Genomic DNA, 27011 nt, shown 5'->3' with positions numbered 1-27011 from the left:
GGAGAAGGGCCCGTGGGGTACCCTGGGAGCAGCCCTAGGCATCCCTGCAGACTTCCCATCTCCTTCACCTTCATTTCATGATGGCTCCGTGGTATTTTGTGGGGGTTTGAACGGAGTACAAATGCTGTAAACGCATCAATCTCTTGCGCAGAGATTTGCCTGCGGACTGCTGCTACCGTGGACTAAAACCAGACTGCTCTTCCCTGGGCACTCTCGAAATCTTCAGTCTCTCATGATTAAAAATCCCCCATACAAATAAATGCTCCCCAATATAATAGCACTTCAGAATGAAACTTCTGCAACTGCTATTGCTGAAGAAAAGTAAATATTTTCTAAATCTATGTGAATTAACTCCACCAGCAAATACCTGAGCAGTCTCACCGCCAGCATGACAGTGATGTCCCACGCTGGGTGGGACAGCAGAGGCAGCTAGTTAAAACTCTCAGAAGAATATGAGAATATTCCTTTTCCCTGAAAAGAAACTCACTAATGAACGATTTTTTTTCTGAAAACAAACAACTCGCACTCCAGATCAGTCAGGAACAAAAAGAGAATAACTGCCCAGATATTAAAATTCTAAATGCATTTGCAATGTGGTTACAGGGGAAATTTTCACCTGCTTAGCTGCTGAACAGAGGGAAAACTCTTCTTTAGTTAGCCTGGACCATGCACTGCAATATTTCAGCCTCACTTGCTACAGCACTAGTGAATATATTTAACTGCACTGGAAAGGGTTAAATAAATTCTGTATCTATAAGATCCTAAAAAGCCTAGAATTTAAGGATTCCACAAATACAATACTCTGAATTGCATGCCTCTCTTCTTTTCCCCTCACTTCCCTGCCTGTGCTAGACAGCTCTCTGAACTCTGCTGAAGGAACTGGGCAGTGACACGCCATAAAAATTCAGCTTTTAGCAGGGGTGAGCTTGAACAACACCGAAGGCAACAAGTATGCAAGAAGCAGTAAAAAGAGCATTGTTCTTTTTTTTTAGCTTATTCAGTTATCAATCTTTCAATGATCTCTGCTGCTTTCTAAAAAGACTGACGAGCTTAAAACTCTGTACCTCGACCCCCTCGGCTTCCTCAATGAACCTCCTGCTGATGGAGCGCAGGGCCTCCCGCGGCCGCTCATGAAACCAATCAATAGCGGTGCAGTTAACTATGGCTGGGAACTTCCCAGCTCCCACTCGCAGCGTCGCACTGGTGGCAGAGAAACACAGAACGATCTGCAGAGAGGAGGGAGGGAAAAGGGAGAGAAAAAGAATCACACGGCAAGTTGAGGCGATCAAAGAGAGGCATGCAATGAACCATGGCCCAGTGCGGGCGAGCACACAGCTGAGGCTCCAAAACAAATTTGGCAACTAATAAACTCTGTCAGCGAGGGCGTTACCTTGGGCAAAGAGCTTTTACTCCCTTTCCACTGTACAAACACAGTGTACTTGCAGCTTCCTTTCCTTCTCTCCACATTGGTACCTGTTACTCTGCTTGATGGTTATTAATAATAATACAGTCACAGGGACTGGCTGTCGTGCAGCCAGCCAGAAGGCGCACGTTCAGCTGGTCATGGTGACACAAACCCAGTTCTTGAGTTGCTAAATCTATTCAAGCCACATCCTGCCATGTTAATACACACTGCAACCCTGTTAAAAGAACAGGAAGAAAAGGAGATCTGGATCTTAGTTTGCATGTGAATTTTTAGGGACTATTCTTTACAAAAGTGGAAAGGGATGTCCAAAAAAGGGTAGGCTAAAATAGTCAAAGGAAAATAAATCTGTCATCGGTTGTTAATATCACTAGGTCTACCAAAACCAGCTCACATTTGGGAAGGAAGGGTTACTCTAATCTCTCAGTTGTATCTGTGGACCTACTTGTTAGCACATGTTTTGGCTATTGTAGTTGCTTTTGGTTAATTAGCTAAATGACAGACATCAGGCTGTTAAGACCAGACTGCTATTTTTGCTGTACAGGGCTTTTCAAATCATATGGCATCGATATTGTTAATTCCAACAGAAAACATCCAAATGGTATCAGAAGAGTTTATCACCTCCCCATCACCCAGAAGAGTCAGGACAGAGCCCAGTGAGGCATGCCAGGGAAGTGACAGGTTTATTCTGCCTCTGGAGTAATTGGGAATTGACATTACCTATTAGGAGAAAACTGGATGAAAAAGGAAGAACAGAAAGTTGAAATAAAAGAAGGAAAAAAGGAGTTAAGAAAGGAGTAGGTTGACCTAGGACAATACTTCATTGGCTTTTAAAGCAGTCAGAGAGGACAGAGAAAGTGATGACTAGATCGGAAAAGTGGAGAAAGTTTCTATAGTATCTGGAAAGAAGATTACACAGAAAATGGAAAAGATTTGCCACTATCTCATAGTTTCTAAAAATACTTTGCTGCACCAGAAAACACAAGACAACAATTTCTGCTATTAACCTTTAGTTATGAGCAAAGATGAGTAGGTTTCAGTAGAACTAAGTCAAAACAAGTAAATCTTTTACTATTATTCAGAAAACCCTCTCAAAGCGAAACTGTTTCCTAGGACATTTATACATCTTGTAAAGCTTGGATTTTATGTTGAATCACAGGGTATGTCCTTTTTTTGTTTCCACCCTTTTTAACAAAATCAATTAATAAGTGGCCTCTGGTTACCAGCACTGGCCAGGCTGTATCTCACAAAAAACTTCTTTCTCATGCCTGCACAAACTGTGTGGGATTTTGAGATTATTGAAAGCTTCAGATCAATGACACCATTTTTAGAAGGGTGTGGTATGGCCAAGTTTAACAGCAAGAAAAGTACAAGTGGTTCCTTCTGTTGGGAGCCATGGTGGAAACAGAGGTGGTGAGAGGCACAAGACGTGTGAAACAATCTTAAAAGAAAAAGAAAGACAGACCTGAAAAAGAGTATGAGGAAGAAGCAAGGAAGGCAAACAGAAGCAAGTCTATCGTGACAGGAAGAAAAATGATGCAGACTAAAATACTAAATGGGGCATAAAAGAAAGGAGAATTCACTGAAATCTTTACTGGTGAGTGAAACATAAATATTCAATAATTTAGAACCCCCAAGCCCATGCTTTAGACTGCACTGTGAATTAACGGCACGTTCCACCAATTTTAAGTCCATTTACTTCTTTATATGTCTAAATGGAGGGTATTCACTAGTACCTATTCCATTTCCAACATGCTTACCAGCTTCCCAGAGATACAAGATCCCATAGGACATTTCTCCTCTGTCTCGTGGAATGGGAGGGAGAGGACTATTTCAGGTTAAAACAGAGTTTTGAATTGCTGTAGTTGTTCTGGTCCCCTTACTGATCTCGCTTATTGTCAGAGAAAAATACCTCTCTTACATGAACCTAAAAATTCTAACCACAGGCGATTTGCCTGTTTGTCTACAAAGTACTTCAGAACATGTCAGCAAGAGAAACTACTGGTTTTAAATCACTTGTGACCTTTGACTCCTGCAAGAATTACAAACAGCAGTGTGTGTTCTCATATTTTTCAAGAAAGTAATGCTTTCTTCAAGAATTCAGGGAGAAATATACACACCCATGCAAAAACCACAATGCAGTCCACATTGTCCAGGGATGTTACAGACAGGGTGATCAGCAAGCGGGTCTAAAGCACAGAAGAAAATGTCATCTATGAATGTGTTCAGCATGAAGAGGCAAATGGCAGAAACTTCCATGGAGAAATCCATTCTAGCCAAGTGAAAAAACTACACTAAAACTGTACAAAGACCACTGAAAGATCTTGGAACTTACTATTTATACTTTTCATTACTTTTCTCTAAAACACAAAGGTACAACTGAGTAATTTTTACTATGTTGTATTGTTAGGCAGGAACTTCCAGCACAGTCCTAGCTGTAATATAACATTAGATAACTATGTCTTTGTTAATTATTTTTTGTGGACAACAAAAATATAGGATACACCATATACTTGAAAAGGCAGTCATAAAAAGAAGGTAACCAGATCTTCACCGTGGCATTACCTTTCTATCTCCTTTACCTTTAGTGAAGTTTGGTAGAATCACACCAGGGATGGATTTGATGCGGCTTGTTTTCAAGGTTCATTTGCATTCTCCCCCAGCAAATTCCCAATATTACAAAGGACCTTGTGCACTGCTTGCTTTGCACACAGAATAATGCAGATGCCATGTGATCTGATAACAAGAGAGCTGTGAGGCAAAAGGAGTAATTATTACTGACTGTGTTTTGAACTATCTTTGCTTAAGCAAAAAGGTCATATTTTGAAAACATTTATCTTCTGCCTAGGCCATAAATGAGAGTCTAATTTGACAGAGAGGAAAAAAATTAAAAAGAACAGGAAATGCTCCATACAAGAAATGCTTCATTTCTTTCAAGTCAAACCAGATATAAATGTTACAGTGAGTAACATACAGTGAGTACTTCATCTAGTAATAGAAAAAATTAGCAAGTTGTCCAAGATAGACTCATCCTTTTCTTTGAAAGAAATCTAGATTGAGAGGGACTATGCAAGAGTCTTTCATCTAACATTTTTAAGATTTAAATTTGCACAACTGAGTAATGAAGACAATCAGTGTGAACAAAAGAACTGGTATCATGTGAAATTAATATCAACTTCCATGTAGCATTCACCACTCCTAAGAACACAAACCCCCCTCTTTTCTCAAATGTCCTGTTTGAGCGTCACGCTTACATGTCACTCACTACAGAGGTGTTTCTTACACTATATTTTTCAGCTCAACCTCCTGCTTATCTCAGATATGCAAGCTCTGTAGCTTCACTAAGCACTTCAAATAGAACAAGATGGACAATAGTGTATCTTAATGCTAACGAACTAAAAAGTACCTTGGCACATGCTTGACCATTGGTCTGACAGGGTGCATCCTATTTAAGCGTTGGCACACTCACTTGCAAGGTTTTCCCATGTGAAGCTAAGCAGTGCTGTAGCAGGAGTGGGGAGCTGTACAGACCAGGAATCATTCCCAACCAGCTCTATGCCACTGCATCACTTTGTGAGCAGAGCAAGGGAAAAGCTATGCCACATGGATGCCAGTCATGTCATGCTACCAGTCCTCGGGACCACAAAATACACCTCAAATTTACTAATACAGATTTATCTTTCAAAATCAGCTCTCTAAGTACTCAAGAACAGATGGTTGACATCCAAATGAGAAAAGCCTGTAGATTTTCATGGAGAAACAGGAACTCTGCAAGAGTCTGCCAACTGCAGAAGCAGCTGTTTTATGTACTACAGAACTTAGAAATCCTCGACAGCTTCTTGGCTGTCTAATACAAGTGAGCCTTCATTCGGGGGCAGGGGACCAGTAACTGTGTCTGTCCCTGACCCACCTGCCTCCTTGGTAGCAACTGGCTGGCAAGTGCAGAAATTATTTGGGAGGTGAGATTGATCAAGTGATAAACAGCATAATCAACTGAACCCTTATTTCCCATTGAATCAAACAAATATAATAACATCTGGGGTTAGTATTAGTTTAACATAGAATCAGAAACCCTAAAATCATTATTATTTTTGGCTGGGATTAAAGCAGTCAAGTTGATAGGCATGTGTGTTTATGCCCTCAAAGAAGAAACCACGAGAGCTGGCCAAAAGCTGAGCTGTGATGGGGCTGCACAAGTTTCTCTCAGATTCACAGATAAAGAGATGCTCTGTCAGTAATGAAACAGACCACAAGGAAAAGGCTAACATGTCCTGATGAAAGAGGATTTGGAAATGAAAGGTAATGATTTAAAAGAAAAGTAACAGTAATAATATGGACAAGATTGCCTGTAATGATGCAGGGCATCTGCCCTGCCAATGTTTGCAATTAATTCTGGGAAAAGCATGAAACTACTGTACTGCTAAGTTCTGTAGAAAACAGGGAGTCAGCTAAATACTGACAGGACTATGCAAGGAGACGACCATTATAAGGATGTGATGACTAAAAGAGTCCAGCCAAGTTTGCTTGAGTGAATTGGAGAAATGGCATTCCTCTAAAACTAGCAAATTTAATTCTTAATGCTGGGACTTCACAACAGACTGTAAGCTTCGAAACATGAGGAAAATACACAATGAAGAAACTTGTTCAAGAAAGGAGGAACAAGTGATGTAGCAGAGATCAGCAGCCCTTGAAGAAAACTAGCTGTACATGGACTAAATAACAGAAATCCAGTTCAGAAGAGAAGTCATAAAACATGTATGGCTTTAGAACATACAGTAAAGTTTAAGAGTACTGAGGAAACAGACGAGCTAATAGAAAATGTAGAACTTGGAAAATATGCAAAGATGAAATGCTGTAAAGAGTATGTTTACTGGAAAGAGTATACTTAAGAGTATGTTTGCATAGGGTATGTGGGCTACAAGGCATTTAGGCCCAGTATTCCCACTTTTGGGAAAAAGTTGAAGGGTTGCCATGACAAAAAGAATAAAATAAAATCAGATGGAGCTCAAGAGACAGCAAGACTGACTGATCTTGCCTCATACCCATGCTTTCATGTAATAGTTAGTTCTTCCAGACTTTACTTTTCTAAGAAATCTTGGTAATATGCAGAGTATCTCAGAGTGACTATTGCACAGAGATGTGGGATACTAAGAAACCACTGAAGCTCCAGTAAATCACTGTGAGCCTTAGAAACTTCTCAGCTTATGGCATACCTTAGCACTGTCAGCACCTTACCACTTACAGTGTTTGGTCATCAGCTTTGTTTACTTAAGCAGCATTCTTCCTTTTTAATTGATTTCTTCATTCATCATGAAAGCTTTTGAAATCCTCAGGTGCAGGTACGTCCTTGCACACGCTTCAGTTGTGGACCCGTGTTTTATAATGGTACAATCCACCGTCTTCAGCTGACATGCTTCCAACTTACACTGACATAAATTTGCACCTACATATGTGGCATATTCTCAGTATGTTAACAGTAGAATTGATTGCAAGTTCCAGACTGAAAACAATCAAAACAAAAGGAACACAAAACCAAAGAGCTATTGTGGTTCAAAAAATAGCACTGTGTAGTTTTAGTTCCTGAGCTACAGATTCCTCATCATAAACAGAACTGCAGGGTATAAGATGATGGGTAAGCACAAGGGAAATGTGGTTTAATGTAGGTTGTTGATTTTTTTAAAAATGAAATGGAAAAACGAGACTATGTCACTTCACTGAGCTTTAACATCCTGAAACTGTCTAAATTCTCCCTTTTGTTCTCTTTCACATTTTATCAGTCTTTTATTCTTCAAATCCAGGGAAAGGAGGAGGTGATAGGTCACCCAGCACTAACTAAAAGTCCATACAGATATCTGCCAGTGTGTTAACACATGAAATTTATGTCTCCTTCAGTACTATAATGTCTCTACTTTGCTTCCCTGCAACATGAATAGATATCTCCTGTTCTTGCCTCCAGAAGTGCTAATTTGCACAGTGGGGAACTAGTGAAATGGTTGCAAGGTAAAAGGCATTTGAAAGCTGGCTTTCAAAAAGCCCTTAAATAAATAAAAAAAAGGAGAAAAAAAAAATAAAAGAAGAAATTGTTGGGGGAATAAGGAAATCACAAAGGGAAAGAAACAGGAAAGAAGAAAATGAAGAGGGATATTAGACTTTTTTTTTTTCCCCCTCCTGTCCTTTCTTTAAAAATGTACACAAATGCAATAGTCATGAAACAGAGACAAAGAGCACTGACTAGATATAGATGTACAGAAGGTAAGTACCATTATTGACCATGTCACTGAAGTCCGGAAAAGTGGAAACAATACAGAATATGCCACACCAGATCCCATACAAGTCAAGTCTTCACTGGCCTTTAAGTTACAGAATAAACTTGTGGAGGGACAGAAGTGATGGCAACAAAATTAGAGATAAGAGGCAATGTCAGCAGAACTAAAGCAGGATAGGAAAAAGAGAGAAGATGAGTTTAAAAAAAAAAAAAAGAGAAAGTGGTATGTTATAAAGTGTAAGAACTTCGGAAAAAACTCATAACCAAATAGGAATGGTCTTTAGATCAGTGGTGGTTAAACACTTCAGGAGATGGAGAAAAAACCCACACAGAAGACTACTGTGGAATAATCTGCTATGGGAAGGCTCTTCTCATCCCCAGTCAAACAGATCAGTTTAATACACAAAGTACTGGGCATATATTCCTTTCAAAACATTCTCTTTCTACAGGATTAATGGTTTTCAGATATCTAATTTTCCTATCAGCTACAGAGGTGTTTCAGATGATGTGTAAAATTGAAGCCTGCATAACCTGAAAGTTCATAAATATGTCACTCCAAAACCAGTGTTCCCAGTCTCTGCTTTCCAGCTTTCAGGAGAGAAATACAGTCTGCCTCAACAATATTGCCTCTAAAATGGACTTTAAGAGACACAGTTGTTGCAATAGGGGTATCCCATTAATGTGTATTGCTAAACAGCTTTTGACCTGAAAACAGCTATATGGATATTTTTATTTTCCCAGTTTTAAATGGCATAGGAAAAGTAGAATTAATATTTACTGGAAAATTTCAATTATTTGTACAAACATTTAAGAGTTGATTACACATACAGAATTACTGTATGTGTAATTAGGGAACATATTTACAACTGCACTAACTGCACCACTAACTCCTCATCAGCACCTCACTTCTCTCTGAAATGCATCGTTATATTCAAAACATAAAGACCATGAAACTAAGGCACAGAGCAGCTATGTGACTTTCCTATGAACAGGCAGGAAGTCAATAGCCAGATGTAGCAGTAAAACTTGGCATACACCAAGCCTCTGCATAGAGAAGGCTATTATGAGGGTAACGTGAGAGAGGCAAATTTGGTGTTACATGTCAGGAAGCAAGATTTGCAAGAGAAGTATGCCAACATACGCTGGGTTATGAGATAACTGAAACGTGTTATTATTTTGACCAGCTCAGCACTGCCTCTTGTCCCTGAAATATGCCTTACGTTTAACTGCAGCTGCACTCTACTCAAGAAGAACCTCCAGTAGCTTTCTCCAGTGTCCATCAGGTTCAGGGCTTGGACTTCTTTTCTAACTCCTGTAGCTATGTCTTCCACGTCTTCATCACTGATGGCAGATCCAGAACAGATCTGGAACCTCTCCTGCAAAAAGACAGAGAGGTAGTTAGGAGAAGCCTTACACAACACATTCTGAGAAATAATCTTCTACATAGTATTTAGCACAACAGTTTCCTCCTGTTCCTCACACCTTTTCACCTAAAAAGAACAATTCCTTTTTTTTTTTTTTTTTTAAGGGAGAGGAAACAACATTGTTTTAAAAAGACAGAAATATTTACCCTGATAGGAAGTTCACTTATAGATTATGTATCCCTCAGAACAGTAGTTCCTTTTTTTATAGGCTGTTAGAAAATTTTTTTCCAGTCTGGTTGCAAAAAATAATAATAAAAAAACTTTTAAGATGCTCTCCAACTGTACAGTATAGTATTATTGCCATTTTTCTTCCACCCTATCTCCAGATCCCCACGTTCAGAATCCAGATTCTCTAATTTTCAAAACATTGGTGAAACTGCATTGCTGTCTGTTACACTTGTGCAGTCACAAAGACATTGCTTGAAGTCAGTGAAATCATATCAAAGCAAACATGGCATTAAGTTAAATAGAGATTCCCATCTTCTCTCAAATCAATGCACTTATGCACGATAAGCCTTAGCAATTTGTCTTCTCAGTCGGCAATGCTTTCTTAAGCAAGTTAGACTCAATACTCAAGTTGGATGGGTTGACTTGGCCTCTCTAAAATCTCCCCCTACAAACACCTGAAAAAGAAATAATCTCTTTAAAGTTCAATGAAACCACAGATCATTTGTCATTGAAAAAGATCTTTCAAGAAATGTGTTGGTCTAATCACCTGATGCCAAATCATTAATCAGCGCAAGAAAGCATTCATCTGAAACCTGGGCATCTGTCAGCAAAAACACTGTGGGCATGTTCTTGGCACCAGTCTTGATGTACAAACTGGCAAGATCTACCTGTAAGGAAAAGAGAAAATCACTCATACTCTGTTAAAACATTGATATAGAAAAAGCGTGAAACGTATGTTAGTGGATAACAACGCATTGTTGACTTGTCCTTACATTTTTTAGTTTATTTACATATTGCTAATTTGCTGCATAACAGCAGTTTGCCTCTTTTTACCATATCAAACACTGAGGTTTTGACATGACCTAGTGGTAAATATCAAAATGGACTACTAATCCAGGAAATCCTCCCATGAATGCAATAAAAAAAAGGATATTGCAGCCATGAAAGCCCCCATCAAGAGCAGCCATAAGCATACCAATAACATCTGGGAACTGAACTGAAGAGTTAGATCCATTTTAAACTGTTACTTCTGCAAGACTTTTTTTTACTTTTGCTGTCACACATGGGTAGCCCAGAGAGGCACATGGCATGGGACCGTTGCGCAAGCAGTGGTACAAACATGGAATGCTTTTTTGACAGGGGGTTCCAGGGAAAAAAAAAAAAAACCACAACAAACAAAAACAACCAACAAAAAAAAACCCAAAACACAAAACCAACCCACATCAGTTACATTTGAGTGTGGTCACATTTGAAATACAAAATTGGGCCAATGCTGGCTGATATGAACAACTTGCCACACAACCTAGCAGAAGCAAATCCTCAGACTTGTTAACAGAGGCTTAAGAAGCTTCCCCCCTTGGAAACAGCATCGGGCAAGTGACCACTTGAGCCCACATCTTACAGGGCACCTCATTTGCCCAGAGAAGGAGTGCACAAGAAGTTAGACACCATCTAAGACACTGAAGAACACACAGCACTTTTCGAAAAGAGAGCAGCATGTACATCCCTCTGAAAACTGATGCCTCGGGCTGCACGCACTGTGGTGGTTTGACCACGGCCCAAGGCTAACAGAAATGCTTTTTGGGGACCACCATCCACCAAATTTGGCTGTAATCAGATCCTCATTTAGCCATGTCTCAGATTCAGAAGCATCACTTGTTGTCTGCATGGAGCATAGAGGAAGAAAATGTTCCCTCCTTCCCAATTTGCTCACATAAACATGGCTGAGCCTTACAAGATCCTGAGGTCTGTAAGCCCAATCGAGCACCTCACCCAACTACATTCCTTACCTTTGCATATAACTAGTTTAAGCAATTAAATGATTCACATGCAACAAGGGCAAAATTTTGCCCTCCATTCACCAACATCAATTTTATACCACTAAATCAATACATGTGCAATGGCATGCAAAAATTTGTAACAAACTGCTGACTTTAAATACCAGAACTCCAACCACATCTTTGTAGTGTGTGAAGTAGCTGCCTTGGAAAAAGTGGAGAAACTACCAAAATTCAGTGAAGCACATAAACAGACACTATAATATCTTTTGACCATCCATTTTTCAGAGATAAAGAAAACAAGAGGTACAGCTGGAAACCACAGAGGTTGTTACTGTAAATTATACTGTTTCACCAGTGATTTTATCAAGCCTGTGCAACAACAGAACAACATATTCTTGAAGTAGTGAACTCAGACTCAAATAATATCTACTAGTTTACCCTCAGATCCTGGATCATGTAGTCTTTATTCAGCATGATTTGGAAAACCTCCAGGAGCAGATGTATGCTGCCAGCCTTGACAAGTTTTGTTTAGCACTGCAACCCACTCCAATCAGAAATGCTTAACCCCTAGGGGCTTCTAGGATACAACTGATCCAGCACCTGATGACAAAAAAGCCCAATAATATAATATAGACTTCAACAATATCATTAGCCAAGTTTCTCAATTTCTTTTTCTTGTACGAATCTTGCTTTTTTTCCTCCTTCTTTTTTTTTGCCTTTTTTTGTGGTAATGAGCTCCTGACACCTAAAGGTGCATTATCTTCACATCAGCATTTTGTTTGTTTCCAGTATTTGAGCAAGCAGAGAGAAAAAGCTGTTTTCCTTTGTCAAATATTGAAGGTCTGCACTGACCTCTACAACGACCAGAGCTGTCTGGTTGCTCATTCTTTACGTTGAGCTACTCCAAAGCATCATTCCAAGATCTTGATGGGTCCTGACTGGACTCAGAATAAAGACCTCGTTAACTTGAGGGGAGATTGACTGGGCCCTAGGAGCACATGAGAATTTCACATCTGACAGTTTCCACCACAAAGGCTGAAGGATGATGAATCACTTCATGAAAAACATACATCAAACTTTAATTTACTCTGGGAATATCTAGCCCAGACTACTTAAATCATGCTTTTATTTGCTGATTATGGAATACTATAGGATGAATGGACCCAGATGAGAATCTGGCCCAAAATCAGACAAAATTTAGTTGCTAGAATTTTAAAATGTAAGTATTGAGGTAATTCTCCCAAAAAACCTATGTTTAAGACATTAAAATAAATATCTTGCAATTGATAATTTAATCATTTATATAAGTATCTAAAAATTATTTTCAAAATTTCATTTTTTAAAATCACATGCAGATGCTATGGGATTACAGCCTAGTATCAGCAGACCAGAGCTTAGAGACAGCACGTTGGATCTTTTGCTTAATTTTAATTCCACATATCAATGAAAAAAACCCAAAAAGCAATCCCCTCATTCTCTTTATGTCTCATGCCACTGAAAAAACATTGATGACAACCTTCTTAAACAAAGGGATAACGTGTCTAATCTGGTTGCATCTAATAAAGAGGTAGAAACCTGTTCAGCCAAAACATTACTGGAAGCCAATTGTCTTTGACCTCACTGTAGAGCTTTGTCAGCCTTATTCATGATTTCACAATAGATGCATAAAAAAAATTCCCATAAAAGGTGTGGAAAAAAATTAACAGGATTTAGTTTCACATACACTTTTCTGGGACTGCCAAATTGTAAGGCTAAGATACTCTGCCACTTTGTTTGCCAAACTGGGATACTACTCTCGGTCACTAGACTTCAGAGAGAAGACAATGGCTTACCAACATTTTCAAGCAAAACTATCGATACCTGAGAAGGCTTCTGTCTGCAGTTCTGATGATTATCACATCAACCTTTAAATCAGCAAAACAAAATCTACAGTCCCTATGAAAGATCCATATGATTATCTTTGTAATTTAAGCTCTTTTTTAATCCTCTTGGAGAAACTTCTACAATAGACTGCTTTGTCAAGAGTGCCTTCTCTTATATAGCTCCTGCCTGAATATGTGCAAAGTGAAAAATGATGACACTGAAATCCTAGCCCAACTCAATGAGAAGAAAAGGTTCCCTGTTAAATGACTTGACACTGCAAACAATAGAAACCGCTTTAACAAAACTAAGCTCTGCCAGCATGGGCCTCTGTCTCTTTCTGGAAATCACTGATATTATACATGACCAGAATGACTGTATATGTTGAAGAAAGATCACAAATAATGACAAGGAGCAACAATGAAGTCTGTGCCTCACTTATTCAGCAAAATCTTCACTTCATCTTCTGAAAACCAGCTGGTTTTCTTCCGTGCAGGAAAACAAAGCAAATGCTGTTACTCAGATTTCAGAAACAGAAACTGAGATTTTGGGCCACGATGGATACTAAGATATTGCCTGACATGAGAAAAACAAATTACATTAAATTGAGATAAGATAAGAATATGTATGAAAAAAAATAATCTGTGGATAAATAAAATAAAACAAAACAAATCTATGATGACACTTATAAGTCTGGGCTGGTTTAGATTTAAAAAAAAGTACAAGGCTAGGCAGCAAGGTAACTTCAAGCCTGCCATGCAGTAGCATAATTTAGTATATGCTTAAGGTATTACTTGTCTTTGTTTTGAATTAATCTAATTTTGAAACCATTTTCCCTTTCTTGGAAACAAAAGATAAATATTACTTGTCTTATAAAGGCCTGTTACATCATTAACTAATCAAAACATAAGGCAGGCTATCTACAGCATTATAGGTTTATCTTTTCAACATCAGAGAACAAGCGGTGTTAATTTCCGTGCAGCGCAAAAAAGGTCAAATCTCTGTTTAAACAAACAAAATGGAGGTTAGCGGTAACACTGAGCCACTATCTACTCTTCTATAATGGCAATAAAGTATGTTTAGCAGGACTATGGCTGTAGAGTGCCCTTGCATAAGCCTTCCATTAAAAGCGTTAGGAGTCTGCACTGCAACAACCTCTGAACAGTGAAAAGCAACAACTTCATGCAAACATTGGTAGCATCATGATGAATTACTTGCTCCTTTTATAGACACTCCAAGTGTCCTCAAATAAGACTAGGTTCACAGAAGCATACATTTCATTGTAGCTTTCCAGGAACTCCTCAAGTATATTCCTCAGTGGTTCCCACCCTTGCACTGGCTTGTAGCAAGGGTTCACTCTGCTGTTTGCAAAATTGCAATAGATGAGCGGGGATTACAGCAACACTTGGTCTTCCATGTTCTACCACATACTGAGAGAGAAAAATAATAGTTAAAAAACGCCTCACAGTACATGAAAAATGTTTTAATGAAAAAAGTCAGTTAGTGCAGTGATTGACGTACCCATGCACTATGCACTGAAAGACTGAAAGTAGGTGCAAGTATGGGCTTAAAGCATTTGCACAGTACATCCAAACAGACAGGTTCCAAACCGCTAGTAAAGCTGTCTGTATATTTAATTGTTCATGTATAAACTACTTAACATTAAGGAACAATAAATCTCAATAAGAAAAAAAACAAAACAGCAAAGATCATTATAGAGTATGAGGTAGCCTGCTTAAAAGATCACTCCTCTTTTTTGCAGCATCATCCAATAGATACTGTTTCTGGTTCTCCAGACAACAGAGCTCCAGGTGAATCAAAAGGAGACCACTTAAAAAAAAACAAAAAAACCCAAAAAAACCCCAAAAAAACCAAACAAAAAAGAACAAAAAAAAAACCAAAAAAAAACAAACAAAAAAGAACATACTTAAAAACATTGAGGCTTTCAGTAGCTGGCAATTTGAGTTCTGATTGCCCAAATCTGAAGATAGTCTTGTTTCTTTAGAAGCTAGCACACAACTGAACTAGGCCAAACAGGTAGCATCTTTAAAAAAAAAAAAACAACACAAAACCACACTGTAAAAGGAAAACTCATAAGTAATGCAACTATTCCCTACTTAAATCAAAAAATCCTTCACAGAACTTCATAGTATAATGTGTTCTCTTTCTTTCCATGCGTTTGCAACAAATTTTACTCTATTTTAGAATTCTCAGATGGTTATGTTTAAAATTCCTGAATAGCAGAGTCAACTTTCTCCTAATTTGATTTATTTTGTAAAATGGAGACTTTTAATTTTTGGTTTGGTTTTGTTTCAAAATAAACAACTAAAAACAACTCAAAAGAAAGAAGCATCAACAGTTTTAAGCAGCAGGGACTTTTAAGATGTGAAGTTTGAAATCTTTGTGAAAGAACAAAAAGACTCGTGGCTAGAATAGCATAGAGCTTTGGGAAGAAAACAGAAAGGCATTAAGACATTAGCTTTGCATGTCACTGAATTAGACTGGATTGATTTCTCTGAGCTAGAGATGCTTCAGATCTGAGCATTTTCTTCCTTGTTCCTCAACAAGATATTCAGCTGACACCTGGTATCATTCCTTCACAAGACAAAGTATGACCTAGTGATAAAGCCTACACAATTCAACTGACTCCACATTAAAAGATGCAAGAACAGTACAGACATTATTTCGTGACCTTGGTCACAATTACAGTCAGATCACAGCGTACACACCAGTGAAAAGAAGAACTTTCTACGAAACAAAAGATTTAAGGGTTTGGGTAAAGTCCTTAAACATATGGTGAAGAAGCAGAGAACTGAGTATATACATTCAGCCTTCTAACACCACTAAGTATGGCTGGTTTGGTGTGTGGACTGCCTGCCTATCCGTCTGCACACCTCCTTTCAACAATACAGACAGATAGCTATGTGTATTTAACTTTTTTATCTAAATGTCTGATTACTTCTCTTCTTTACTCACCAGATCATTCACAGTGTCTTCTTTGTGCATCACATTTTCTTCATGTCACATAAAAGCGGTATGCTTGTATATGAACAAAAATCTAATATGCATTTATAATAAGAATAAAGTATTTACACAAGATATAGATCCTCCTGGAACAGAATGAAATCAAATGCTCATCAGTTGATTTTAAACTGAAAACTTTCTCTTTCCACAAATTCTGGTGAAGGGATACTAATACATTTTAACTGCCAAAAAAATTAAATTGTCCTTTAGAAAGCAAGAAGGAAATTACTTAATTGCCCAAATCAACTTAATTATCCTTCAGTGGTCATTTTCTGTGGTTTTCTTCTCACGGCAGAGAAAGAGCATTCATTTGAACCAATATCATAAAGTTTCTGTGGATTTTGTCTGTTGTCTTTACAGGGTGATGAAAAGATAGAGAGTGGTATAAGCTAACCATCTGGCAAGCTGCAGTTTAGGGAATCAATTTCTGTATCTCAGACATCCCTGTTCTCTTCAGGTCAATCAATGGGGTCAACATCCAGCAGCTCTATCAGGAGCAGCTGAAGGATATTTTCCTTCCAAGACTCTCTATAGCCCCCTTCATTTTCTGCTTCTCTGTTCTAATACTGTTTATAACCTCTGGGGAGATTATGCTTTTCTGTTTAAGCAATTCACCGTGAAGCTTTCTGTTTCTATGTGGTTTAGGGATCCCATCATGGACTACAACACAAAAATTATAGCATAACTTTAAGTGAGAAGTAAATGCTCACCAGTGTCCATAATCTATATGCTGCCAAATCAATGCACGAGGTTGATATCTATCCACTTCAGGCATATTCAAATCATCAATAAAATATATACATTTCTTATTTCCTACTGGACCATAGTTATGACCAGCTTTTTTCTCCACCTTTTTTTCAAGCATCTCTGAAATGTAACACAACATACCTAAAAATTATTACCATACTAAGCAATACGGAAACTAAACAAAAAGAAGAATTCAAAATCAGGCTGGCTAAAACTTATGAACATTTCACCACCTACAGAGGGTTTTTGAACTACTGAAGTCCTTAGTAATCAGTAAAACTTATGGAGTTGTCTTTGAAAAAACATCACACTAGGATTTGGAATTCAAGAAGGGTCTTGTTGATTCGGTTGGTTGACTACTTCACAGCTTTTGAAAAATCTCATGACATATCTATCTGCATCCTTTGGAACTGAAACGCTTTGAGTGTGAAATCCCCAGGTAGCCTGACACTCAGTAAGTTTATCAGTGAAGTAGATTATTTTCTCCTTCTCCTGGGAAGGATTAAACAAGAACTTTACCATATGTAAAGTGTAAAAATATGAAAGATAAATATAATTTAATCAGGACACTAGTTTGGCATCTATATACTAAAGAATATTAATATTAATATACTAAAGAATATTAAGCTGATTGTATTAAATTTCAGCCTATTCCCCCAAATGAGATGCTTACATGATGCTGAATGCAGACCATCAGATAACAAAACTACTACAACTGTGAACAAATTGATTCAAATACCCTTACATATTCATCAGAACCGTAAAATCTTGAGACATAAATTTTGAGTTTATATAATTTTTATCCTACCGCACTGCTTCCCTTAGAGGTGTAAGGGAAAGAATAACTACAGAAAGCTGCCAAGTCATCTTGAAAATACAGAAGAAAACCACTTGTATTAAGCATTATTAAAATACTGAACTTTGGTACGATGTGATCCTCAACTTTTGCCACTTGGTGAAGTATTCCACAGATTCACAAGAAAGGATTCATTGTCCATGGAAGTTTGATTTCTAATTGCACCATTCTATTTTGTGCGAGTAAATAAGAACCTGCAGAAATCATTAGGAATTTATTAAAGCAGGACTGGAAACTAACAATCAATTCCCTTCCTTCCTAAGTCATATAGTTTTGTTGTCTAAATGATGACATAAATGTTTTGCACAAAACAAAACCATAATAATAGGTGGACTTCAAGGAAAACATTTCAGCATGTCCCAGTGACTGGGATGAACATCTTTGGTGAGGAGCCTAATTTTAAAAGCTTTCTCTGCCTCATTCAGAGCAGGGATTTGAGCCAAAAGGTGGTTATAAAACATTTAGGGAAGATGGTGGTTACAACCTTTACAGCACAGGAGAGAATTTAATTCTGATTTTATACGCAACAAGATTTCTCACTCAATACTGCTGGACAAGAGGAAAAAAATTTCTCAACAAAATTTTTTTTTTGTCCAGTCAATAGTGTCATGAATTTGAGATACACCTGCTATTGGTTGTGAGATGACCAAGCCCACATTTTTTAAGATTTTAGTATTTGTCAGAAAGAAAGGAGGGTGAGGAAGAAAAAAAAAAAAACTAAAAGTATTATCAGTTCCATGTATAAGAAGTAGAATAGGAAAAAAATGCAGACTATAGACTTCTTTCTTTTTCCCATTGTATTAGGCTGCATGTTAACATTTATTTATCTAACCCAAAAGAAGTGAAATGTGAGCATATGGTTTTGAACTTGTATTGTTTTTTTAAAAACTGGGCAATATGTTCATGAGAGCTTGTAGGAAACAGAAACTGCACTTGCAGTGGGACAGCTGAATGCTGTATGTCACGGCACTACCGCGGTTCTCACTTGCGGCAGACTTTTAGGTGTCTTAGGAAAGCAGTACAAACAAATATATCACTGCAAGCAGTTTCCATCAGGACAAAAGGAATATCGTGCTGTCATCTTAGATTATTCAAACAGTGAAACAAATCATCTACAAACCTCAACAGTGATTTTGTCTGGCCAATTCAAGAAAGGTAACAAATGCTCCCAAGGATATTTCTGTCCAGATGCAGACAGCTAAAAGGATGGTTACTGGCTGGAGAAGAAAAGTAAGCAGATAAAAAGTGAAGATGTGCTGGAAGACAAGACAGAAATGTAGAACCTTAACATATTTGCAACTGGATGATCATAAATTTGGGGGAGGAAAAAGAAAAGCTGTAACTGCACTTATCCTGCTTTTCTACCACAAAACGGAAAAAACTTTTTGCAGAAACTATGTGCACGTGAAAGGTTTAAAGTATCGTAATTATCTTAAAAACTTAAGTAAAAGAATATTTTCTTCTTCTTTTAGCTAGCTTCATATATACCTGTACTTTTAAACCCAAAATTAGGAATACTCCTTCTTGATTCTTCACCTTATCTAAATTTTCAATAAATGTCCACGATTATAATCAATTACTCTTATTTAAAAAATACTGCATTATTACAATACAATAAAAAATATATTTTACTAAGTTCTATTGTACATAAATGTTTATGCAGATTTCTTCTCTGTGGCACTGTTCCAGACTTGAGTACTATTGAAGACCCCAAGCTTAATGTACCAATATTAGTTTGTATCAGAACCTGCCTCCATCAAGTAACATTTTGAAATTTTCTGCTGTTCTACAGGCAGAGTGGGTGAGTCATATGCCTTGGGGGAACGCTAAATAAAACCCAACGCTACATGCTAATCTCACCCACTCTAGCAGATACCTCAAAAAACAGTTATGTGGATACAGATAAGATGGGAGCTGACAGAAAATACTGCAGATTAAAAATGATATGATCTGTAAGAAAAATCTTTTACCTCTGAACTACAGAAAGAACATGGCAATGTAGTGAATAACGGTACTTAAACAAGTTCAGCTCTTAAGCTCTTCTTTTTGAACTAAGATTTAATTTAAATTGCTCATTTATGTAATTTGATGTGAATGCCTCTTTCCATTAAAAAAAAAAATCCAACAGTTTGATTGTTCCAAACAATTGCTTGGAGCGGTAGCCTGAAACACATGAAGGCATTTCAATGTATCACTTCAATGTATTTTATAGGAAGCAGCATTGGTACACACAAGTACAAAAATAACATAAGGCAGTCATTCCAAGCTATACATGGCAGTACAAAATCATTCCGTCACAGATCTCCAATAAAAATGTTGTAAACACAATCGAAAACTAACACAATATATTTGTTTCTGAATTGTCACGCAGCTCTTCACCCACTGTGATTAGTGGAGGGACTTGTTAGCAGAGCATTTAAGAAGAGGGATTTGGCTGAAGAGCAGCAGACAGAAGGAAGACCTGCAGACAACCAGAGGAGCCCACTTATTCATTCATCTCTTAATATTTCTCAGAGTGGTGGATGTTTTACAACACTGAAAGTCTGAAGGAATACTAACATTTCACAGCATATCCTTAAAGGTTCATAAACTCAAATTTTATGCCACCGTACAGTTGGTGGGAGTGATACACTTGCAGAGAAACCCCCTGTGACGAGGACTTCACCTATTTGGTTTATTTAAGAAGTTTCCTGCAAGAAGAATACAAAACCTTTGCTGCCTAGGAGCTCCTTCCATCAGCTTCTGCTTGCAATTGAATGTGTTACACTTTTGTGCTCTACTGCCTCGGTCGTGGTTGCTGCTGAAATGGCAATCATTAGTGAAAAAAATCCCTCTCTGACCACAGGAATACCTGACAACTTTTTAAGGTTGATTCCCCATTAAAGGAGCTATGACAGCTCACAACAGCTCATGATCTCACTCTGACACACCACAGATTTCTCCTGATCTCCATTCATTTTGATGGGCAAAAAGGTGATTAAGTTCTGTTAATGCAGGATTCTATGTTAACATGAACTTGGAAACACTTCAAAGAATAAACTAAGGCACTAAGTAAACTGAAAGTGGTATTTGCTTATCTGACCTAAATACAGAAGAAATCAACATGAGACAGGAAAGAAAAAAAAACAGGGTAAAAACTTATTCAATGGAGATTTGTGGATTTATACTTATTTTTTTTTAAGCCTAGTGACAATTTGATTCATTAGCAGCAATGTAGATTGGCTAGAAAACTAAAAACTTGATCACACAAGTACTTAAATTAAGCATCAAGCAAACTTAAATGCTTCTAAAGATTTTATCTGAAGACTTCTTAAATTTTAGAAAGTTTTTAAAAGTGAAAAGTTGTTTTCTGTATCTTCTCCCAGACATAAGAGAGGACAAGTCAGTGTATTAACTTCTTTCTCTAGTGCTTTTTACAGCTGTGAAAAGCTGTACAGTGAATAGGGCATGTCATTTTTTCTGTATAGTTGTATCAGTTCAAGTTACTGTAAGGATAAAAAACCAGAAGGTAAAGAATGCATAGCCACTGACAGCTGGGCTCTCCCTTGACTGTGTTGTTCACGAAAAGCAGAAGAGACACAGAGCTTTTTATAAGCCTATTTTACTTCAACTGTCTGACTCCTTTTGTTCCAAAACCTACCACCAGTGTAACATTTTCAGCCAATGTACAACCTCCTCCACTTGTGTGTTATATTAACATTTCATTTGCTCTGCATCCATCTCGCCTGTGAAGACTCCAAACTTCTCTACACAGGATCCTTAAGGATTGTATGGTGCCTAGCAAAAGCAAACCCAACTCCTGACTGTTCTTTTGGGTACGTCTACAGGCACAATGCAGAGACACCCAGGCTAGCCAAAGCTGGCTCAAGGCTTCTTGTTAAGCTAAGTAAAGCTAAAAATTCTCTTGTGCACAAGCACAGAGCAGCTTGTGGGAGCAGTGTCGGTTTGCCCCAAACAGTTTCATCCTTCTCTTTTCCTCTTGTCTGGATCAATTTCTCTAAGTTTTCCACTGTGCAAAGAGATGAGGTTGCCAAGACCCAGACAACGGCAGTAGCCAACATCTGTAATAAGATCATAATAGATGAGTAATATTTTTCACCTTTGATGCCGAGGGAAGATATGTTTCTTGCAGTTATATGGAACTTACTCTGGAGCACTGCTGATGTTGTGTAGCAGTTGAGAGGGATGTTAGCCAGGAGGTAGTCTTCAGAGAGAGCAGCAAGCCCATTGTGTACAAACACTGTTTTTCCTACTCTGGCATTTCCAACAAGGTTGACTAGTTTGCCTTTTGCTAAGAGTAAATCAATAAAATATTTGAGACGTGCAGTCTCAGATGTGTGAACAAAGATTGCCTGAAATTGAAAAGGAAAAAAAAACCCACACACTTGCACAACACAGTTTAGTTTTAAAAGCAAACAGTAATTTCTGTCTCTCTCTCTCTGGCTAGGACTGAATTCTAAAAAGCAATGAAACAGGATACACTGTTCTCTCGTTCTCAAACATAATTACTAGAACAAAACGTTCTACTGAATAACTTTTTACACAGCATTTCTACTTGAAAATTTGTATTCAGTTTCTTCTAGTAGGAAGATTTTGAAATCAGGTTGTAGCTGAATGTGTTGGTTCTGTCTCAACCTTTACAGAATGCCAGTCTCCTAAAAACTGCTAGAGAAACAAAGGCTGGTGCAACAGGTAGTTGGTTTAATTTTTCAATTAGTATTTCCATTTACTTTTCGGCCTGGCTTTCAGCGTACCTAAAACTATTTGGGCAAATAGTTGGCAATACATTGGGTGCTTGCAGTAAGTAAAGCTAAAGCCTTCATTGCCTGATACAGCTTTCTTTTCCAAGCTCTGTATTTTCTTACCAAATATTAATCCTCAAAGAGCTTGTTACAGGATAGTTGACAATGGGTAATGTCTTTTGATCATCAGCTCCATGTTTCTATGCTCACAAACTTCTGATCTCCCCAGGAAAATTCCTACTCATCTAAGCATTTAAAAGGAAAAAGACCTACAAGTTAATGCAATCAAAACATGATGAAGCATTTGAGAATATTTTATGTGAAACACAATGAAAAAAGTGCAAAACCAAGCAAACCCCCAAACCGAGGCAATTACAACTAATAGCTAATGCTTTCTATTTCTCCACTGACAGGTATATATCATACCTTCTTAATTTCTATTCCTCAAATATCATTCTTTTTAAGTTGATCAAGAGCATAACAGAAAGGTGATAAAGCAATTTGCTTCCTCTAGACCTCATATGCTTTTGTTAGTATGAAGGGAATTTAGCTGGCAAAAGAATACCTGTACATAAAGCTGGCGATAGAAAAACGTTAAGGCTTCAGTTTGTGGTGCATGGCTGCTGTGGGCATTATTTTCAATGACTAAATGGACTTGGAGCCTAAATTCCTCCTACTGTGGAAAAAAGGTATAAGCCACAAACAAACTGAATGTGGTACGTCTTCAGGAGTGTTTTAATAATAGAAAAATCAATAAAAGCATCACTTTATCATTAATCTTCAACAGTCAACTAAAGGCACGTAGCCGAGATTTATCCAAACACATCTAGAGAGTGTTACTTCCGGGACATCCGAGATGATGGCAGAAATTGTGACGAGATGATTTTGTTTCCTAAAACTTCTAAAATCAGTATAAATTTACATAGCTGTGAGAGCACAGAGATGACTTGCTTCAGACAAGACCTTCCTGAGTTTGTCCATAGAAAAGCAAGTCTTTTTGAAGGATACGAAAACAGATGTTAATATGACTGAAAATATCTTCCCAGTCTCTTAATGCAACAATGTGTTGCTTCTGATTCTTCAACTTACTCAAGGTGCTCCTTTACCTATGGATGATGCACATATAAATTTGTTCCTTCACAAGGGCTTCACCTAATTTAAACAGCAGTAAAGTCAACTGTAATTTTTAGTTTTTAATAGGCAAGTATGACTAGATATTTCTTAAGAAATCAAGGTCTATCTAAGCAAAAAACTGACAAGTAATTGTAGAGTTTTAGAACTTTCTTCTCCAAACCTTATGTAGCATCACAACAACAACAACAAAAAATCTCACTAAGCGGAATACGTTATAATGCCTTGCTTATATCTACATTTCTCAGTATAAATACAACAGGTGAGATTAAACATACATCAGTCCATCAGTTAACTAAATGCTTTAATTCTGGTAGCATGACCATCATATTATTTTTTGTTGCTTGCTGGGGACTTCAGCATAGATAAAGTACAACCAGTAACACTTCCCTAAGTAAACACAGCTTCTCTATGCATGGTAAATGACTCTGCACACAGTCTTACACTGTAGGCAGTCATCTCCCTCTGGTCAAGTTAGCTCATTTACAGGTGAAATCTGATAGCTAAACTACACAGTAGTACAGACCAACAAATCATATGCATGGGCCACTGCTCTACACTCTCTATCACTATTAGGGAGTAGAAACTTGCATATAAATATATACACACACATATGTATTTATATCTGTTTAAATACGTAGGCAAGTGTGTACATACAGTATATCTTTTTTTCAAGCACTGTGATATACTGTGGTCATTTTTATTGACTTACCTGATCTTTAGAGAGCACCCCACCAAACATCCATATACAAGCAAAGACAACATACATCTCATAGAGCTGTCTGAGGAATCCATTGCCACATTTTCAGCGGTCAGCAAACAATCCAGCAGAGAACATAGTGTCTGCAATAAATACATACATGAAGAGAGTGACCTGTGAATCTTACTCCTACTAAGGTGACAGAGACCTCAAGAGGGTGTGTAAATTTACATAGTGAGACTGCAACTCCTTGTTGTGCTTCCTTACCGTCTAGCAGCTCCTTTCAGAGGTCAGAGGCATGAAGAGTTCTTCTGATAAAATGTACCAAAATACCTTCATTCTACACTGCTAAGGCAAGGTGTATGAAGAAGATGACGTGCAATTCATGCATGTACGTTACAGCAAATTCTTAACATTCATACTCAATAATTAGTTTTCTCCTCTCATATTGACTTATTTAGAAGCAGGCAAACACTCAGAAGAGTTTAGAATGACAAGGCATATTAAGTAAATTCAAAATGTCAACAGAGCTCAGCTCCATTCTTTAATAATGTTTAATAACGTAGAGCCTCATTATCAGAGTATAAGAGTAACTAACTCTAATTAATTTAGTGAACATTTAATTAGAGAGAGGCAGAATGCTTGTATAGAGAGATGAAATAGCTAGCCCTAAGTTACCCAAGACATTACTAACAGAAGCAACACAAGAATCGAGAAGTCAGAATTATGTGCAGTGCCATAAACACACTACATTTCTTCTTGTTACAGTGGACTGCTGCGACACAAAACCTCAGAATTCCTGTAGGTATCCAAAATAACGGTCCAGGTTCGATATACTTCGAAAATCTCTCAATTTCATCTCACGTATGTTTCAGATACACAGTGATTTTAAGCATTTTTACTCCAGCACAGGACCACATGTTCAGTGGATGTTTCAGAAATACTGTTTCTTAAAATATAAATAGACTTAATCCTAATGCATACTCGAATCATACTATTCTCAGGAATAGGAGTAACAGTTTTAAATCTTGTTCTGAGTTGCTCTAAGTAAGGAGGCACATATTTATCAAAGAGAACAGTCAAGTTAGCCTTTTCGGATTGGTATCTCCTTGTTTCTATCCAGCTGGCAACTTACCTGCAAAACAAGTTGGAAAGCAACTAGTCTTTTTATCAGAGAGAAGTCGAAAAAAATACAAAATTTCTTCCCTCTAGCTTTGAAATGCAAACTTTTGTTGACTTTTAAGAACTGCTTGTGACTGCTTTTAATGCAATGCACAAATACTACTGCACTGGCTGCAAGTCAGACATAAGGGCCATCAGTCTTACAACATTTTTATTTGTTCATGCAAAGGTCATCATGTTGCAGCATTTCTAAGAGCTATTATGACAGCTAAGCACACTGGCATATGCCTACACTACTTTTTATTGACTGCATCCTTTATTCTAGGGAGGGCAGGGAGAAAGGACCTAGATGATAGTTCCCTCCCGCTTTCAGAGGACTGCACCACCAAAAAGCAGGTGGAAGCAAGAATTCTCTATTTGTTCTACGTTGTTCGAGAACAGACTATTTAAAATACCAGTGTGTAAGCTGTACGCAAGACTGAGGATTATGCGACATCCAAGTTCAACATAACTTGCATTGCAAATATCTAGAGTAGTGTATATATAAACTAGTATGGCTGAAAAGTCTGGCTATATGTAACTGAAGACAAGAAAATAACCCTTCACATCTGCTAGCTCCTATCACAACCAAGTCTAGGATTCCTTATCATTATGTTAACGATAGCACATGCTTCAGGTTAGCAGCCGCTTGCCTGTCTATATTCCAAAGGATCAGGCAATTTTGTCCCCTGCTTGTGTTCACACAGTATTAGTCAAACAAAGTCTAAACCAATTATTTACTCATTCACAGCTATTCTATTTGGACAGTTGGTTGCCTACTGTTTCCATCTCTACAATCCTCTGTTTGCTGTGAGAAATCACATTGCCTCTCCATGTCCTCACCAGTCCTCTGATCCTCATCACCCTAGGTGGGCAGCTTGTACAGACTCCTGCTGTTTAATTGAATTCTTCCACTGACAAGATTTCTCTGGGAAATATGTGCACTGAAGGATGCTTGTCCCAATGGCATAGAACTCTAACACAGACAGTTAGAACTGACTTAAATGTTGGTTACATATTGGAACGCTGCAAAATTGAATTTTGACATGAAACAGCAGTAACACTGCTTGAAAATAAAAACACCAACTGACAAACATTAAAAAGATTCACTTACTAAAATTTGTAAGAACTGTTTTGGAGAAGCTCAACAAATGCAAAAGGAAAAAGATCACATTGGACTGCTTCAAGTTAATCAAGGCATTCTGCCTCGACCAACTAAATTCCCTTTTATACATGAAAACCCATATTCTTTAGAAAACATCGTTCTCACAATTATACTTGCATAAAGCATAGATATAAGACAAATTAAAAGAGCAGTAGCGTAATCCAAAGGAGTAAGAGAAACAAAAAGCCAAGCTGGTGTAAATCAGTTTCCTTAACAGTATCAAAGATAGTGAGAGTTATTAAAAAGCTGTCAGAGAACAGTAGTCAAGTTATTCACTACTTGCTACTGCCAAATTTGCAATACAAAAAGCAGTCATTCAGTTCACTACTTGTATTGGGTTTACGTGGCAAGGTTTTGGTAGCAGAGTAGGGGGCTACAGGGGTGGCTTCTGTCAGAAGCTGTCAGAAGCTTCCCCCACGTCTGATGGGGCCAACGCCAGCTGGGTCCAAGATGGACCCACTGCTGACCAAGGCCAAGTCCATCAGCGACAGTGGTAGCACCTCTGGGATAACAGAGTTAAGAAGGAGGAAAAAAACCTGCTGCACAACAGTAGCCGAGAGAGAG

The 27011-nt window shown here is 37.9% G+C and overlaps 1 pseudogene; it reads right to left on the bottom strand.

Moving 5' to 3' along the window:
• Positions 1-1064: 1064 nt before the first annotated feature.
• LOC104162379 overlaps positions 1065-27011 on the bottom strand; it is a 64264-nt pseudogene continuing 38317 nt past the window's right edge.

Source organism: Cariama cristata, unplaced genomic scaffold (assembly GCF_000690535.1).
Source record: "Cariama cristata isolate BGI_N322 unplaced genomic scaffold, ASM69053v1 scaffold4385, whole genome shotgun sequence".
Taxonomy (NCBI): domain Eukaryota; kingdom Metazoa; phylum Chordata; class Aves; order Cariamiformes; family Cariamidae; genus Cariama; species Cariama cristata.
This window is presented reverse-complemented; position numbering and strand designations above follow the sequence as displayed.